This window comes from Stigmatopora nigra, chromosome 16 (genome assembly GCF_051989575.1).
Source record: "Stigmatopora nigra isolate UIUO_SnigA chromosome 16, RoL_Snig_1.1, whole genome shotgun sequence".
Taxonomy (NCBI): Eukaryota; Metazoa; Chordata; class Actinopteri; order Syngnathiformes; family Syngnathidae; genus Stigmatopora; species Stigmatopora nigra.
In genome coordinates this window covers 8,303,531-8,318,987 of record NC_135523.1, presented here as the reverse complement: position 1 = coordinate 8,318,987, position 15,457 = coordinate 8,303,531, and the positions used below count along the sequence as shown (strand labels likewise).

The window sequence follows — 15,457 nt, the reverse complement described above, 5'->3', positions numbered from 1 at the left end:
ACAAATAACTCCTACTGTCATTAACTCGACATGAATAATACACAATAAACCCACGCAAAATTACACTTCAATTACATCTACAACACAGTCTCATTTGTGAGTGACAAATATCTCATTTATGTCCTCAGACTGCGGTTTGGACTGTAATTGGCTAGAGTGACATGAGACTGATTATTAGTAGCTTGTGTTGTTGTCCAATTTGTGCAGAGCTTGGTAATAAAATTCAAACAGGCGCAGCACAGTGGACTGAAGGCACCTTATTAACCTTGTGTTTGCAGGCTAACACTGGCACCCTGGCATATAATAACAACACTATTGATTGGGGTTTGACCAACAAAAGCGCCTGAGAGAATGAAGCAAGATGGGGATCATAGGTCACCACTATGTGTATACTGGCCTGTCATCCCCTCGCCACTCATGTATGACGGGGTGCTGCTATTCAATTAGCATTTCAAACATCCCCTTGAGAGGTCACTGTTCTGTAAAGATAGATCAGCTCCTTCCCCTGGAGGGCAACGTTAATTAGATCTCTCACACACTACCTTTTTGGTCCCCCTAAATTTATGGATTGTTTAATAGTGGCCAACTTTGGAGGGGGGCAGCTTCAGACTGAATTCATTCTTCACCTTCATCGATCACAATCAATATCTGCTGGCGTTATTATAAACTTGAGCTCCTGATCTTTGAGTTGCCATGGCAACAAGAGTGAACTTGCAAGTAGTTACCATGGATTCTGATCTAGGACTACAGGGCATTGATGGAACAATGGACTCTTATTGGGAACCTCTGACCCTCAATGTAGCCGAAAGTACATATAATAAAGACCAGAGAGAAATAGTGGGAGTACATTTTGCAGGGTGATTTCAGCCTTCACATTTGGGAAAGTCATTGGGTGTTACAAAGTTATAGGGCAAGCTTGCCCTGATCTTTGGAATTGTGCTATTAATTAAGAAATATCAATTTAACTATTGTAAGAACTAATGTCACTTATAGTATAGTGGTTTAGTTTCCACTCAGTGAAGTGGCTGGAAGTGACTAGCGACGAATCCAGAGTGGGTCAGCCTTTTGCCTAAAGTTGGTTGGAGTAGGCCAGTGTTTCCCAAACTTTTTTGACCTGCGGCACACTTTTTGCATTGAAAAAATCTCAAGGCACAGCACTAGGTGAAAATCTTCTAATTTAAAGCTATGTATCTATCTATTTCCCATGACACACCAAGCATCGCTCACAGCACACCTGGTTGGAAAACACTGGAGTAGGCTACAGCTCTCAACAACTACGAGAGGGTAGGGGATATAAAAAAATAAATGGACGGACAGATAACCACAAAATTTAGGCTGTTGGCAAATCTATGGATGTGTTGCATGTGAAGGCAAATCATGAGGAAAGGTTCTCTTTTTCTCTGTGGCCCACCAAAATAGAAATCTTCAAAAACAATGTGATGCAGTGTTCTCTCCCGCCTTTAAGACATGCGCATGATGTAAGACTTTGAAACACATGATGGCAGCCAAACACTTCCTGGTGCTCACGTTTGACTAGTAAATTTAGAATGCCCACAATATCAAAGTACGATACTCCCATCAGCTGTTATACACTTTGAACATTTGAGTCTGCAATAGAACAACAAACTTGCAATGCATACAGATGTACAAGATGTCTCACTGATGCATTCCATGACAACAATGCATTCACTTATAATTGCCTCTGGTATATTAACACAAGGTTTTGCAATTGTGGCATAAATTAGTATTAGCAACAGGGCTCAACAAGACCACCTTGCTGCCACATAACACGTAGCAGGATGACAGCAAAGCAAACCTGGGGCAAACAAATAATGGTTTATTTTATTTCCTGCCTTGTGCTAAATGAACCAATAATGGAACAGTTAAAGCTTACTTGGTTTTTCAATTATGATTTGGGAAAGTAAGATGATTTTTTTTCATTGACTCCCATAAAACAAAACACAGAAATAGGCTATTTTTGGTTTGCCTTTCATTATTCTTTTAAGTGGGACAAAAAATAATGGTTAAAAGGTACAAATGTCTATGTCACTGCACCTTTTGTCTTCAAATCGCAGTGTATTTTATTCGCAATTTAAAATGATGTCGAGATTGAGTGTTTAACAGCAAAAATTGACAATATGAACGGCAAACAGCCTACTGTTGAAATATTAAAGCCAAGCCTAGCCACACCAACAAGTGGTCATAAATGTTCATATTTTTTGCAGTCGGAATTTAACTTTGTTTTTAACTAATTCAAATTGCACAGCCCCAACATCGGGCATGTTTTAAGCAAATTAAGTAATATAACAAGTTTACCAGTTGTGTTCTCTGTGAAAAAGTTGTCACTGTTAAAAAGTGTTCTCCCATTATAAAACAGTGAAGATATTGTTAAAAAATATATAAATATGTTCCCACTTGAAATGAAAATTTGCTAGTGCTGAAAACAAATCAATCTTAATGTCGCCTCACATAATCGAATGTGTGCAACCATGGACAGAGACATCTCTGTTTGAGGGATTTGTTTCATCTATTTTTCACTTTCAGAATTCCAGTCTGCCATACTAAAGCCTCCACATTGTACATCTAATTGGCCTAAACAACAATGTGAGGTACAGCTGGCCTTGTGTTGAAAGCTAGTATTTTGTCAAGATATTTTCTATACAACTATCATTGATAGCCGTGTGGCTATAAAAGAACAAAATTAATTAGCTAAGACAAATCAAGCCCATTCATTCCTCGCCAAAAGAAACATAATAATAAGAAAAAATCATTTACCAAGTGATATTCAAAAAGTCGCTATGTTTTTTCAAAATTATATCAAGCTTTTTGTTTGCGTGACCAACAGAGTTAAGTAGGCTGATTGGACACTCTAAATTGCCCCTAGGTATGGGTGAGTGTGAATGGTTGTCCACCCAGCGAGAGTGGCTCAAGCACCCCCCTGTAACCCAAGTGAGGATAATGTGGTTTAAAAAATTGAGATATTTATATATAAATTCCTTCATATATTTATCTTTATATTTTTTATTTTTTTTGGAACTCCTATGCTTGCATTACAAAAGAGCTTAGTCTTTAGCCCGTACAATAGGTTTTTAAAATTCATGAGCTTTATAACTCGTAAGTTAAATGATATGCACATATCCACATGGTGATTGTGGTCAAAATTATAAATTATACAGTATAAACAAACAAGACACATATGCGTGAAATCAATGTTCACATTCCATCTTAGACCCAAGCAATTTTGGAAATATCACACGCAGTCAAGAGGCAATATCAAATATAATTTGGGAGACAGAAAGATGCTAAGTTCGTGACCACCGCTTTTTGCTTGGCACACAAACTGTCTAAAGTTGTCAAATTCTCACGGAATGTTGCACATCAGGATTGGGGTTGTCAACAGGAATTAGACAACTGTTCCTCATATGTCTAAAATAATTAGCAAGAATATAATGGTATACAATTCCATCCTTTACAACATTTCTTTTTTTTTTAAATGCCTCGTATATACATGAGCACAAAGAGCAGACCTTATTGAAAGGACATTAAACCACTGTCTTAATTTGAAGACAGCCTCCAATATCTTTCTTATTGGATATCAAGGTGGTGTCCTAAGACGCCCTATCTAGGGTGTAGTCTGCCTTTCGTCCGAAGACAGTTGGCTTAGTCTCTAGCAACCCCCGCAACTCTTTTGAGGATGGGTGATATAGAAGATGAATGAATGAATTAATGATATGAAGGTGTTTCCCCATGGTATGTTAAGGTTCTGAAACTGTTACAAAAATCTTGTTATCTTGGGTCAAAATGGTTCATCCAACTTTTTTTCAATAAATATGTGAGGTAAATGTACACTGTTTCTTTTAGCGAGGCTAAAAATAGAAACCGTGGATGACCAAGCAGGTGCAATCACTCCTCCAAGCCCGTGATGCAGGCTTCAGATCCGGCGACTTTACATTTAAAAGAGATGAGGCTTTATGAAATAATGATGTATTCTGTTTTTGGTTCCAGCCCACGCGTTTTTTTTACTTTTGGTTTCCTGCCCCTAGAATGATATGGAGAACCTGGCCTGCTGACTCTCATTTATGAATGAGGAAAAATGTGTATGGCGAATAACATGGAAGTGCTCTGACCACTGAAAACCAGAAGCAAATGGCTGGCTAACGATGATCACCAGGGGTTTGTCTAGTTCATTTTTACAGTCAATGCAAGATGTACCCAGCCTCCTGCTCAAGGCAATCTGGGCAGTACTCAAGCATCCCCACAACCCTCATGAGAAAAACTGAATGGATAATGAATGGAGGAAAACTTACATTCTCCAGCATCCATAGCACTGCACCCAAGCTTTGTCCTAAGGCTTTTGTAATATATAATTCAACACACACCAAGCATACCACAGTAAAACATGTACACTACCAGCATCAATATAAAAGTGAATGTCTTCATAACTCATTGCAACACAAAGGTTGAGACCAGAAGTAACCCACTTGCATTGTAAAACCAATCTGGCTGCACCATTCTTCAATTCTAACTCTTTTAAAAATAAATAAATAAATAAATACTTTGAATGACACTTGAAAAATAAACCATCAGCATTGAGCAATGGCGGCAAAACATGGCAGTATTTACATGATGGAGCATGACACCGCCTTTGTTAGCTCAGAGAAAATGAAATCAAATGGTGCCGACAGCAAGGGCCAAAACGGGCTGAAGCAGTAGACCAACGTCAACAGACATCAGTAAATAAATAACCTAATAAAACACTCAGCGGTGAAACATTGTTTTGCTGCTCTTTTCGCAGAGATGCAGACAACACTCTGGGCTAAATTACTTTCTCCTATAAGTAGTGGCCATTTTCCTTTTTTTGTCATTTGTTTCGTCAAGACGTATTCAGACTTGAGTATACAGCAAACATATATCTAACATCACAAGTGGAATTTCCTTAGGTTGTCAGTGGTTGACAATTGAAGAGGACTAGGAGTCAAAAGTGTGTAAAATAGCTAAACGAATTCAAAGCAGTGAAAGAGTGGTGAACATGTCTGCCTTGGAGTTCTGATGCCTCGGCTTTAAATTTTGCCAGCAAACAGTACACATTAATTATGTATGTATTGTTTGTGGCTGTGCACAAAGTAGGTGTCGCATCGAATAGGAAAGGTCGTTGAAGAGAAATTTCACACAGCAAAAGATTTTGGCAGACGTGCAGTAAACGGATGCTAGGGTAAAATAACAGCCCGGTATCTTAGCAACCTATGCAAAATTTGAGCAAGCTCGCAACCACCAAATTTTGTGTGATAAGGGCTTAAGATGCCCACAAGTATATAAGAAAGTCTGAATTATTCTTAATCTACACACATGTCCGATTTATTTCTATACGGTTTTGACAAGTTATGGTTGCAGTTTTTTTTTTTTTTTGGTAAGTATTAAAGATAGAAATTGTTAAATACTCACCAACAAATTACAGAGCACTAATTGGAGGAAAATCAATTTAGGGAAGTGTTTAAAGTCAGATGTGGTCTACACTTACAAAGAGTCACTATCAAGAACACCGTTCGCAGCAAAAAATAGTAACTCTCATGAAAAAACAACCTTAATAAACATTCCGGACGTAAAGTTCACTTGTTTTCAATGCGGCACACTGAAAAAACTATAATCTAATGGACCCATGCAAACAGACTGTTGCATCTTGTGTTTAACTAGGTCTACAATGTCTTGTGTGTCTTGTGTCTGTCTTGCTACTGCAACCAAGAAATATCCCGAATACAGGATAAAATAAAGTTCCAACCAACCAGCTAATCACTGACCATGAATAAAAAGACTGACCACTCTCACAAAGGCAGCTAAATTATAAGGATGACGATAATAAGTCATACATTTTAAGCACCATTCTACTCTTTTATTCTGCCAGGGAGAAGAAGTGCGAGCAACTGCCTTACAGGGATCCAAATGTTCTGTGTCTTCTCTATCTAAGGCCTTACTTTGATGCTAAATTAACTCAGGCACACCTGCTCACTGAGCCATTTATTAATGCAGCTCAGAAAGTCCGGTACGTGAGGACCAGATGTGACGCCGTGGCTGGAATAAAAACAGATACAATGTTCCATCTCACTGCAGTTCATGAATCTATGCGTTTTCAACACACCATATTCTGCTTTTCAAAGCATCCTTCTTTCCGATTGACGAGTGTTGCGTTTTTTCCATCGCAGTCTCTCTATTTTCCACCTCTGTGTCTTTCACTTTACACTCCATCTCCCCCATTATTTTCGCCTGTGAATTCCCTCTTCTGTCAGTTGCATCCTTAACCCAGTGTACCTTCACACTGTTTTGTCACTTCACATATTCCCCACCTCGCTCACCTTATTTTATTACGACCCTTTCTTTACTTCTTATTTTTTTGTTTCCTGGCTGATAGGTAGAGCTATAGGGAGGGTGAGAAGGGATGACAGGAGTCTGAGGCTAACTAAGAAAAGGATAGAGAATAAATTGTAGAAAATACAGCATCCTTGTCACTCTTCTGGAACCGTTCCAATGCTGACACACCGCTATATCCAAATACTATTGTCATTTATCACCACCATAAACAACACAATTTGAATACCATGAGGTTTTACAAACCTCCCCCACTGTAAAATTACCCCAATGGCTGAAATACAAAATAAAATGAAATAGTTTTTGGCCAAAGCATGATCATTTACACAAACCCGTTCTTTTAAAAATGACAAAAGAGTCCATTGCATTTGGAATGGGAAGCTTAAAAGCTCAAGGGCACTCAAAAGCACAAGAAAAGAAAAATCCCACTTAAGCTTACTTTTGACCAGCACATGAAATACGTAACACATGATTGAAGGGATTTAAAATTGTCTTATCCATCTTGAACACCTCCACCCCCCACCCATTTTACCTGTGACTTGATTCATAAATCCTATTTGGCATGTTATCTGCAGCCTCTGCAGTGTCAAGGCAAAATCTTTCATCGTTACATTTTGCGTGCCTATTTCTCAGGATAAGGATGACACATGTTAGAGTTGTAAAAAGTTTCACTACCCTTTTTGATTTTCACTGTGAAGTCGGCATATGTTGAGGTTACACTAAGATGCAACAGAATCTCCACTTTGGGCTGAACAATAGGTGAGCTAAAAAACTATCTTAGTGTTAGGGAACGTGTAAATAATTGCAAGATGTTAAAACATTGATATTAAATCATTCCCTGGTGATGCACAATGGCAGTTTAAACTTAAAATACAACAATTTGTTAGATTATCCAGCAAACATTATACTGTATAAAAGCATTTATAAGAAACAAGCAGAAATGCAGTAGTATTACAAGTAGAAAAACTTCGTAATTAATGGGTTTAGGGTTATTTTTTTGGTTTTAAAATAACTATTTCATGATATTTTTAAGAAGTTAGCATATATGTTTTTTTAAAATATTGTTTTAACTTGCGAGCCACAGTTTGAACATTGACACTGTTGAACGATTGAATATAGGAACATTCATTCGCAACACCGCTTGTCGCCGTCAGGGTCATGGGGCGCTGGAGCCTATCCTAGCTGACTTCGCACAAAAGGCAGACTACAACCTAAACCAGCTGCTAGTCAGTCGTCAATCTCACAGAAAAAGAAACATTCCCAATCACACTGCCACTGAGTGGAATCGATCCGACGCTGCCTACACCAAAGTCAGGCAAATGAACCATTACACCATTAAGTGGAGAAAATAGGAAGATTAAAACAGTAATAAATAAGAATTCAATTAACTTCTACTACACTTAAGAGTACCATGAAAACCGCATCCAAATGAATTATTGAAAAAAAACTGTTAAATACAAAATTGAAACACAAAGGAAAATACAACTGATACACCATTGTTGTCCTGTACTGTCACAGAGAGCGGCGGGTGAGCGGGGAAGGTGCCAAATAGCAGGAAAACAGGGAAGCCAAGGCAGGGTAGCGGTAACTCAAAACATTTAATTAAAGAAGCCACAAAACAAAGTGCAAACAAAGGCAGGGATCCAAAAATACAACGGTAAACCAAAAGCTAAGAAAACCAAGGAACCGTGGTAAGGCTTGGACGCACACCTAACACTGAAGACACAACGGGAATGTGACAACAAGTAAAAGGAATGGAGAATCACAACGACCAGTGAAACATGGGGAAAAATATAATAATAATATGTAATAGAATGAATCCAAACAAAATAAACCCCATAGGAACACTAACCTAACAAGTACTGTAAGGAAAAATATGAACGCTCTAGGCACCCTGTGCCATTTTTTGTGCATTAATCTAACTTTTTTTGGTGATAATAGAATCACAACATAATATAGCTGATAAAGAAAGGAAGCGGCCCAGTAAACGAGAGGATAGTGCGTTTGTAAAATGAATGAATGAAAGAAACTGTCTAGATACCTGTTATAAATAATAAAACCACTTTTCTTAATAATATTGGTTATTATGAACAGATGAATTTATTTTTCTTATTTGCACCTTTTAACCTACGCACTTCTATTGATCAAAAGCCCAGTGACAAGTTGACCATCCTTGTGTGGTGTAAACGATTCCTCTTGTCACTCAAAGGTGTTCCATGTACTTTAAACTTAAGCCCTTGAACTTAAAATTGAGAAGCCCAAAACTAATCATACCATCACTCTTGGAATACAACTCATCTCAAAATTGTACTGATCAAAGTGGATGTGAAAATTGGGATTTACCCGCCAGTATATTTACAGAAATCAGCTTTAACTTTGGGTCTTGCCTAATTATAATTTGGAACATCACAAAAGTACAGATGATCAAGCTTGAGTGGTTACTTTTAAAATGTGCTAATCAAAGAGACCTGTAGTACTTTCATTATATTTAATAAAGTATTCCTGTCATCATCATTTACAAAGAAACCACTAATGATTGCACATTAGTGACTCAAATGGCCACAATTACAAACAAGAGAGCCTATTATTAAAATCTGGGCCTATAGGACTGCCATGAAATATGCCTTATCGTGCAGAAAGGGGGAAAGAAGAATGATCGTACGGGTTTAATGACACGTAACGTGCTTAATCTTGTAAGATTTCTATTCTCACAGGAAACATTGTAAAAGTGTCCATTAGCAAGTGTACATTGTGTGTTTATTTTAAAAATGTCATCAAGCCAGCTGATCGTGCACCATTCATGACAAAAATGGTGAATAAGTGATGAGCATAGGAGGGCTGTCAACACATCAAAATACAATCAAAGCAACGGACAGGTTCACAGCTAGTGTCACTCCAATGTGGTCTACCTCTGACATTTGCTCAGATGAAAGAGAGAATATCAAATCTTAAATGGCCCACTTTGGGTTTTTCATCTTTTCTTTTGAACTATAAAGTCACAGTCATTCTGTAAATGCAGAAAAGAGGAGTGGCAATTTTGTAGAGTGAGTGAACGCTGAGATTCAATATTTCACATTCAAGTTAAAGTGCATTAAAACCTTGTATATTCATTCTTTTATAGCACTTAATGCTTTTCAGTGTAGCAAGGAGTGAAAAGCAGGCAAGAGCCTGGACAATTATCAACAACGGAATATTAGTTTACTGCAATTTCCAGGTGTTCAGGCGTTAAAATTACAAGGTATAAAAAACATTCGAGTGCATTGTTATTCCCTTCCAAAAAATCTAATCAATTTACAAGTGGTGAGGAACTTGGGCGATAACCATTCACATTTATCTTGTTTTTTTTTGTTGCAAAACATCAGTCATCTTTTAGATATACTATTTGGTTAAAAAGAATGATTATCATTCAAATTTCTTGTAGGTTTTAGAAAAAAAATGTGACCACAATTGAGTTGGATTTTGTATTGTTTTAGAAATGTAACTGATTGGGATATATTTGTACATAATTTCATACTAAATCAATTGAGGCACTGCCAATGGAATTAGATAGTAGTAGACTTTGCAATATCTGCAAATATTGTGTCAAACATTTATATTGTATTGTATATTGTCTTAAAACTGTCCCCCAAGCATAGAGCATTGCAGAATTGTTAACTACAATCAAACAACCAAGCATAAATAAGTGCTCTTTTTCCAAATTAATAACTTAACCATATACTAGTTTCTTTTTTAGCACCAAGAAGTAATTTAAAACATATTTGTTTGTAATAAATTTAAAACTGCATGAAAATAATATAATGCAGTACGATGATATTGGAATAAACTGTCACAATTCTCTGAAACAAACTATTTTTCATAGTTTTCATTTGATAAGAATACATTTGTGTACCTTGCCGCACACCTCCAAAATATCCAATAATAATAATAATAATAATAATAGCCTGGTTTTGCAGTCTTTGGTAATACCCGGTTGATGAAAACAGGAAATTAATACATAAAAAGAGATATCATGTTCTAATCTGTATTTTAAAAATATAGCCAAAATATAGCCATGCAGATCAAATATTACCTGTAATTACATGAATACTAATCAACACTAAAGAGCTATAAATCTAAACCAGACTAAAAGCACACACCATTAAAAGTCATATAAAATGATATATTAAAGGGGTATCCACTATTAAATAAACCGAATAACTGCCAGTGGCAGCTAGTGAAGTCACGGTGATCTGAACCTTAATTATCCTGGGTACTCCTTGGATTGGTTGCCAGCCAATCATTTAGGCATAAACGCTGCCCTTCACACGTAAGGACAATTTAGAGTCATTAAAGAACCTGACACACATGTTTTTTTTAAATATATGCTCACTACTCAGCCATTCCCTCATTTCTATAAAATAATGAAATAGATGATTCTGTACTTCTGAATTCTGACTGGCATTATTTGCAATTTGGGACATTGTGCCTGTGTATTACATCACGTTTCACCTGATATGTACATGTATAGACAGAAAAAAATCATAATTGGAATTGTCAGTGTTAGTTCCACATGATTGATTCTGGACCTCAGAGGGCAATCATTTCTGCAGATACCGTTTAATAACGGCGTATGTTGACTTTGTGCTGGAATGATGAGGAAAATGGGATGGAAATTTGGTCTGTAAAATAATAAGTACTCTTTACAAAGGAAAAATGAATTAGTCTTGTTCCCTTAAAAGGAAGGTCAAAACAGTCTCACTCCTCGCTCATTCTTCCATCTTACTTTCTCAATAATTCCCATGAAGAAAAAGACAGAAAGCAGTGTAATCTCATTTTGGCGCCAAGTCTTGACAGCTTCATGACAATAAGACCAAGTATGAAACACTCCCCATCTAAAGTATATAGCTCCAGGCAGACTAACTATTGATGCAAACTCCTCCCTGGTCATCAGCATCCTTCTTCCAGAGCCAGCTCATCATGGCTGCTTTTGGACTGTCGTCAGCACTCTATCCTTGTGGACGCCAGCCAGCAGCCGTGCTGGCGGATCAATAGGCCCTGGCGGCTAGCTTTGCCCCACCCCCTGTCTGAACTACAACACTATAAAGACTGCTGTATTGTGCCGCCACTGGATGGTGATTAAACATCCCACGCTGCTGTGTGAATTAGCCTAATCTATGTGTCCACAACGAAAGGACGTAGCTTCAAATGCCCACTGGAGAATGAATTGCTGGACTGAAGAGAAGCTCATTTTTAGGAAATTTACAATGGGGAGTTTCTGGGAAGGCTGTTGGATTAATGAGAAATAACAGTAAAATATGGATGCAAAACTTAAAGGGGACACCATTTTGGTTTTAGCTCATCCACTCATTAAAAGACAAGGATGAGCAAGTGACTAGTTCACATGTGTCAAAGTGGTGGCCCCGGGGCCAAATCTGGCCCGCTGCATTATTTTGTGTGGGCCGGGAAAGTAAATCCAGCGCCGGCTTTCTGTTTCAGGATCAAATTAAAATGCAGAGTATTTATGTATATTACATTTCCTGATTTTCCCCCTTTTCAATCAATAATTGTAATTTTTTAAATCATTTTTTCTGTTTTTAGTTCAAAAATCATTTAGTAAAATCTAAAAATACATTTTAAAAAAGCTAAAATAAACTTTGTTTTACATCTATAAAACAACTGAATATTTAGGGCTTTTAATTCAGTTATTTTAATCTATTTATTGAAAAAAATCTAAATGTTATATCTAAAATGGTCCGGCCCATGTGAAATCAAGTTGACGTTAAAGCGCCCCGCGAACCAACCCAAGTCTGACACCCTTGGACTAGTCTATCCCAGGTGATTTTGGGTGAGAAGCCATGGCGTGGCTAATCTTGGACATTTTGTAAGATTTGTTGAAAAAACTTCCGAATTTGACTGGAGTCATGCATTTAGTAAAAAAAAAATCTTATAAGAGCTCGGCGGGCATCAAAAGATACATTTTAGGCCAATGTTATGCTTTTTGAAACTCTTGAAAAAATGGAGCACTGTCACACGACATGCTGCTAGACCTACCATGACAAATGCAACATCATAACCTTGCAAGTTTGGCACATAGACAATGCAAAGAAATGCAATCAATGCTGATTTTAAGAAAATAAACCAATTTTCTCACAGACTAAAATTCATAGTTAAGTAACCCTACAATTGTGCATTTAACCCATGTTAGCCAAAACCACCCATATGCTTCCATTACATTTCCTAAATTGTAAAACCAGAGCATCTCAGAATGCATTTTTTGACCTTCAAGGATCCATTGTACTGCTAGACGTCCCTCAACAATTATTTTATGCAGCAGGGGAATAGAAATATCAAGAATTAGTCTCTATGCAAGTAGTACCACGCTCCATCCCATTTTTTGATGTTCAAAACACTTTTGCACTTCTCTTCCCAGCATGAACTTGACAGAGTTGAGTTCAATGCCATAGTGAGACCTTGGTGTATATAATCAAACCTTTTTCCCCTGCTTCCTGTATGATGATGCTGTCCATCATGCACCTGTCAAAGTGCTGACATGTAGTCGGTTGTGCATGTACCCACATCATGTCTAATAACACCACCTCCTCTGCTCCTACTCTTCCTCCAGCTCATCAGCAGATCTATTGCACGCCCTTGACAAACTGCCAGTGCAATCCTTCTCGTGCAAAATGTCTATTTATCATCCCAACTAAGGCAAAAGATGAGGGGGAAAAATCACTTCCTTCACCCATATAACTTAATGAATGCATGCAGAATGTTTAAATCCCAACTTCACTTTGTTTTAACAGCATCATCCAAATGTTCTTGCTTATTTTCTCTTGCTTAAAGCACCTTTACATACATTAAGTGACAATAGTTTGATGGAAGTATACATGTCATCACAGGATAATCCCATTTTTTTAATTATATATATTTTTAAATCATAAAAAGCTGCTTAATTAAATCCCACACCCTGCAAACCCCATTGTTCAAGGCGTTAACATACCTCCATATTCGCTTTTTCACGCAAATACTTACTTCAACGGGATCCTGGCCACCGGCGTCTCCTCGTGTCTCCTCCCGCCCCAGGTGAGCCTTTCCTCGGCGTCCAAAGGACAGCGTACTCGGCTCAAATCTAGGAGGAAACGCACGTGCGGTCGCCTCGTCCTTCTTCCGGGGCTTTGGTGACCGAAGCAGCGGGCATTTGTCTTCTACGAAAGGACTGGACCATTCACGGGGCACGGGTAGAAAAAGACGGGAGATCTGATGAAGAAAAGGCAGGTAGCTCGAGGTGGATCGGGCGGCGGAGAGCGGCGAAACACTGCGGCGACGGGCAGCTCGGGTAAGGAGGCACACAGCCGCTTTCTATCTCGCTCGTCCACTCACTGACGAGCGGACGCAATTACTCCAACCCTTTCAACCAGGTGGTGTGGTGCTCCTCCTGCAGGTTACATCTTAGTACTACAGGCAGGGTGTTTCCCCCCCCCCCCCGCCTGTCCGCGTTTGTTCATTGTTCGACACCGTGTGTGGGAGGCATCGTCCCGTGGGAGCATAACAGTGCTATTTCTGTAGGTATGGACTATCCTCTATTATTTTCTTCCTTTTCTTTTTTTTCATTAATTATGTGTTAACAGGAGGGATGCATTTCGGTGCAATTTGAAAAACGAAAGATCGTATTTATATTGCCCACATGGAGAATTGAATGACATCATCGTTTGTGCATTCATTCATTCATTTTCTGAATTGCTTATCTACACAAGGGTCGCGGGGGGTGCTGGAGCATATCCTAGTTTACTACAAGCACAGGGCAGGGGAAACCCTGAATCGATGACCAGCAAGGAGAGAGACTACCACTCATGCATACCTCATATTAGAGTACCTGGAGAAAACCCACCTAAGCCAGGGGAAAACCGACCTGGGATCGAACCTTCGAGCCTAGAACTGTGAGGCCACTCTGTTGTCAGCCCGTCCAACAATTATCGTTCGTGCATCAGCAATTAAATCCAAGTGCCTTTTCTGATATAAGGTCATTTTATTGGTCTAATTTGGAATGTGTTATATCAGAAAACATGGCAGATTACTGACATCAGTGATAATTAATTTGGTTTCCACCTTATTGTTATTTCTGCCTTTATTTTCTTGATTTCAACCACCTTTTTATTCTGACAAGTGTCGTGGGGGTGCTGGAGCCCATGCCATCTGACTTTGGGCATAGAGGTGGGGGACTCCCTAAATTGGTTGGCCAGCCAATCACAGGGCAAGAGGAGACATGCTCACACTCAAGGGCAATTACGAGTGTCCAATCAGCCTATGATGCATGTTTTTGAAATGTTGAAAGAAAACTGGAGTACCTGGAGAAAACCCATGCAGGCCCACGGAGTACATGCAAACTTCATACTAGTGGACTGACCTGGATTCGAACCCAGGACCCCAGAACTGTGACGTCCACATGTTAACCACTCATCTCTGGGACCATTAAGTCCTTTGTCTTCTTTTCATCCATTGTTTTGGTGCAAATGTTAGTTTTTGTTTTGTTTTAAATATTAGGGTCCCTGATGATGCAGTGGTTCTTCCCCGTGACTTTAGTGCAAGGCAGTATGGGTTCAATTCCCACTCAGTGGAAGTGTGATTGTGACTGAGGCATACTTAATTTTTTTTGTTGTGTTTTGGAGAGTGTTTTTAATGTGATTTCTGGAATGGTGGTCTTAAACTTTTGATCATTTGAAAAACTGCCTCGTTATATTCAATCAATTTGTTTTTCACTGTGCTTTTTTTGTCACATCCCCCTTCAGGCTTTTGCATATTTTAGCTCTACTTAAAACCTCATTTTAATCCAGACATACTATTGGTAAAATCTAGCTATTTTTCAGACACCCTTTAGATTTTGATCAGGACTTTTTGTACTATTATATATAATAATTTTTTGCATGCATGTATTCCATGGACAATACATGGTACACATAGTACAATAGCATATCACATATATCTTCAATTTCATTTAAAACGTGAGAGAATAATGTTCCACCCATGAACTCCTGTGAGGATAAGCAGCACATAAAATGAATATAAATCCATCAGAGGCGTATTTTAAAAGGATGTGAACTGATTAAAAAAGTTCAATTAT

At 38.3% G+C, this 15,457-nt stretch overlaps 1 protein-coding gene across 4 annotated transcripts in view; it reads right to left on the bottom strand.

Moving 5' to 3' along the window:
* The window catches only part of ctnnd2a (catenin (cadherin-associated protein), delta 2a), a 182,764-nt gene extending 169,027 nt beyond the window's left edge, over positions 1 to 13,737 (bottom strand). For all 4 annotated transcript variants that reach the window (XM_077735923.1, XM_077735920.1, XM_077735921.1 and 1 more), the window contains exon 1: positions 13,372 to 13,737. The gene's annotated coding sequence lies outside the window, so the exon portion shown is untranslated. The remainder of the gene's footprint in view (positions 1 to 13,371) is intronic.
* Between the last annotated feature and the right edge of the window lie 1,720 nt (positions 13,738 to 15,457).